Source organism: Nelumbo nucifera, chromosome 6, assembly GCF_055504915.1.
Source record: "Nelumbo nucifera cultivar China Antique chromosome 6, China Antique-T2T, whole genome shotgun sequence".
Lineage (NCBI taxonomy): Eukaryota > Viridiplantae > Streptophyta > Magnoliopsida > Proteales > Nelumbonaceae > Nelumbo > Nelumbo nucifera.
Window position 1 is genome coordinate 37,157,755 of NC_142654.1, and position 3,617 is coordinate 37,161,371.

At 37.0% G+C, this 3,617-nt stretch overlaps 2 non-coding genes across 2 annotated transcripts; one reads left to right on the plus strand and one right to left on the minus strand.

Annotated features, from left to right (window-relative positions):
- The first annotated feature begins 2,799 nt into the window (after nt 1-2,799).
- Nucleotides 2,800-2,884, plus strand: TRNAM-CAU (transfer RNA methionine (anticodon CAU)). The gene is given in 2 exon segments: nt 2,800-2,837; nt 2,849-2,884. It is a non-coding gene; the product is annotated as a tRNA-Met (tRNA).
- Nucleotides 2,885-2,995: 111 nt separating this feature from the next.
- TRNAM-CAU (transfer RNA methionine (anticodon CAU)) lies at nt 2,996-3,080 on the minus strand. Its single transcript is given in 2 exon segments — nt 2,996-3,031; nt 3,043-3,080. It is a non-coding gene; the product is annotated as a tRNA-Met (tRNA).
- Nucleotides 3,081-3,617: the final 537 nt, after the last annotated feature.

Below are 3,617 nucleotides of genomic sequence, written 5' to 3' on the forward strand. Positions count from 1 at the left end.
AAATATTCAATGCAATAGTTGAATAACATTTTTATCATAATATTTGCTGGTGCTTTAAATCTAAATATAGAGGCACTTATGTTCATTGAAAATTCCAAAAGAAAAAATAATTTTTATAGTAGTATAGATATAGATATAGATATGCATCGCTGATGTATCCATGTTTAATGGAGGCTTGCAAGAGAGTGCAATGACCATGGTTACATAGTAGATGTGATCTCACAAACACAATACACACATCAAATTTTGGCTTGACAGAGCTCAACTCGTTTGATAATTGGGTAAAGCTGGGTTTTACCTGTTTGCTCGCTGAACCCAATTAACCTTCCATTTTACTAATCATTGAAGAATCCAGGTAATTGCTATGTGTTTAGTATAGCTTCTGTTTATTAAATAAACATTTGCATTTGATTTATCATTAAAATCGAGAAAAAGTGGTTGATAAACGCTTTTCTGAGATTTGTTGACAACTAGACGCCACATCAGTGAAATAGTAAATAAATGCTTTTACGTTAGGGGAAGCATGGTTTTTAAAATCGACCCGTTGACCGAACCGGCCAGGGGTCCGGCTACTGGGTCAAACGGTCCAACCATTCGACCCAAACAATCGGCCAGTTCTGACAAAAAAATAAAAAACGGGCAAAATAGTTTGAACGGTTAACTGCCCAGGTCAGCGATTTGCTGACCAAAATCAATGATTTTTTGAGAAATCCCGATTTTTGGGGAAAAACAGGGAACCGGTCCGACCGTCCGATCTGGTCCGGTCCGGTTTTGGAAACCATGGGGAAAGTATTAAAATGAAACTTTTCCTGTCTTACATGTAAATTAAAATAAGAATTTATCAATAAATATGCATATGGATAAATACTGATCCGACGATAACATCACACCATTTATCAAATAAACGAAAGTCATAGTTAATTATTGTGCTTGACCTGATTATTATTAAATTTCATTTCGTTCTGAGTGGTTTTTGGTTTCCATCCATTACCACCCTTCTAATAATTAAGTCAGTTTTCAAGTTTCTATGGACACCAATTTCTTTGTTTGTATGTAGGAAGTGGCATTTCGTTTCTTGGAGAATGATGTTAATTTATCATTGTTGCCTCCAAAATGGAGACACCGCACCCTTAAATATAAAAGAAAACCTAATAGAGTTATATACTATAATAATAGTGAGTAGGTAGACAACAAATTATAGCTTTTAAGAGGAGAAATACAATCAAATAATATGGATAATTAAAGTCCTATTTTGACTAAGAGGAATGTGATTAGCTAGGGTTTTAGTGGATATTAGATATATTAACAAATTTGTAGACCCACATTTGGAAATGGCATTTTCATTCAAGAACGTGGAATAAAAAAATATGTATATGTGAGAAATTTAAAGAATTGGGGTTAGTAAGGATAGTAGGATACAAGGCTTTCATTGATGCCAGCTCTGCCAGGACAAATGAGAATATTGATTGACATAAGTTTTTGATTCGTGATTAACATGTTTTAATTATTCTAATCCTTCCATGACAGAATCACACCACTAGTACATGCTTTTTTAATTCTTTCATTCCTCCTAATTTTTTTAAGGCAATCTTGTAATCCCAAGTTAAAATGATCTGTCCTCACAAATCACAATCCTTCTTTTCCTCGACAACGATTTTATAGGTACTCGTCTCACCACACAACTGAGTATAAGTCTACAGTAGCGATTAATCAGGCTCCTATTGCACTATAGTATTTTCCTTTTAATTTATGTAGTTAGCGAAAAAAGAGGATTGGACTTAAAGTTACTTGATTCAAGGTAGTCAATTTGGGGGAACTCAAATTCAAGGTAGTCATTGAGAAGATGTTTTCAAACCGTTGTTGAATCGGACGGTCAAACCATTCGGACCAGAAATCGTCCATGTGACCAGTTCTATTTTACCCCAAACCCAATCCATGATAAAAAACTGTTGAATTAGTCAACAAACCATTGACCTAAATGGTTTGACCGCTCAACCATTCGACCCGAAGAATGGTTCACTGTTTATTAGTTATGACAACAAGAATGAAAAGAAAGAAGATCTCTCAGATCTGAGATCTACTAGAGAGGGAGAGATCAATTGAGAGATGTGTGAGAGAGACCTGAGAGATCTTAGGTTTAGAGATCTAAGAGAGTCGTCTACAAGATAGATTTGAAAAAGAGAGAGAGGTTTAGAGATCTAGGAGAGTAGTCTAGATGACAGATTTGAGAAAGAGAGAGAGAGAGAGAGAGAGATCTGAGAGAAATCTCACATCTACTTTCATCGCCAATTCGCCACCATCACTGCCAATGTTGCCACTGTAGCTCATCATTGCCGTCGCCACTGTAGGTCCCCATCATCGTCACCTCTACAGCTGTAGGTGATCTCCTCCTCTTCCTCCTTTTTCTTTCTTCTTCTTCTAAGCTTTCTCAATCAAACTGTTTCTCAAATCTCTCTTTTCTCAAACCTTATTTTTCTTGATATTATATGCATCTTACCCCAATATTCCAATCTAATGAGTAAAATGACATATCTCCTGTTAAAGTATTTAAACCATTCGAACCGTTTGGCCCAAACAATCAAACTATTGATCTGGACGATCAAACCGTTGACCAAAAAACTAGTGGCTAAAATGGTTCATTTTCTAAATCGGTTTTTAAAACATTAATTCCAAATGAACAACGTAATGTGAGGTTGGTGTGAGGCACGCTTTAACAGATCGGAACTCCAAAATGACAAAGTAGAATTGGGTTAAGGTCATTATTTTGGGTAACATAAACCCAAGCTTCGATTGTAAGGTGGGGTGGTGGCGCAGTTGGCTAGCGCGTAGGTCTCATAGCTTCCGAGTTATCCTGAGGTCGAGAGTTCGAGCCTCTCTCACCCCATTTTCATTTTGTTCTATCAAAAAAACGAAAAAAAAATCATTTAGTTTTATCTTATTTGTTGTTTTCTTTTATTTTGGGGCTGGCCGGGTGCGAGGGGTAGAAAAATTCTAGTGGGGTGAGAGAGGCTCGAACTCTCGACCTCAGGATAACTCGGAAGCTATGAGACCTACGCGCTAGCCAACTGCGCCACCACCCCACCATGTAGCACTAAAAAACCCATTTTATTCTACATTACGGTACATGCATTGATTCACGTATATAAATATGCTTGTGTAAGGGAGGAATTATTGGTTCCTACTTGTCTGACCAAATGCATTTTACACAAGTTTTAAGGTTTAAGGATCAAGGGATTTAAGGGTTTTGAGTTTAGTTTTTAAGGTTTAAAATCTAGGGTTAAAGTTTTGGTTTAAAATTTAGGATTTGTATACAAAAAAAATTAAAAAGTTGGCGGATACTTTCGTTTCACCATAGTAAGAGCAAACTAAAGCTCCCTAGTTGAGGACTTGAGATGGTCCCTTGGTGTCATTCTGAAAGAACACATGTGCCATCAATTTCAAGGAGCCAAAGGCCCTTTATGGCATGGCCATGGGGGCTCAAGTGCACCATGAGGGGTGGCAAATGGGTGGATTGGATTGGATTGGGTAAGGGTTGAATATCAATCCATTCATATTGATTCATCAAACCACCATGACCCGTTATCAATGCTAGTTAAATGATCATAACCCACTCTAAC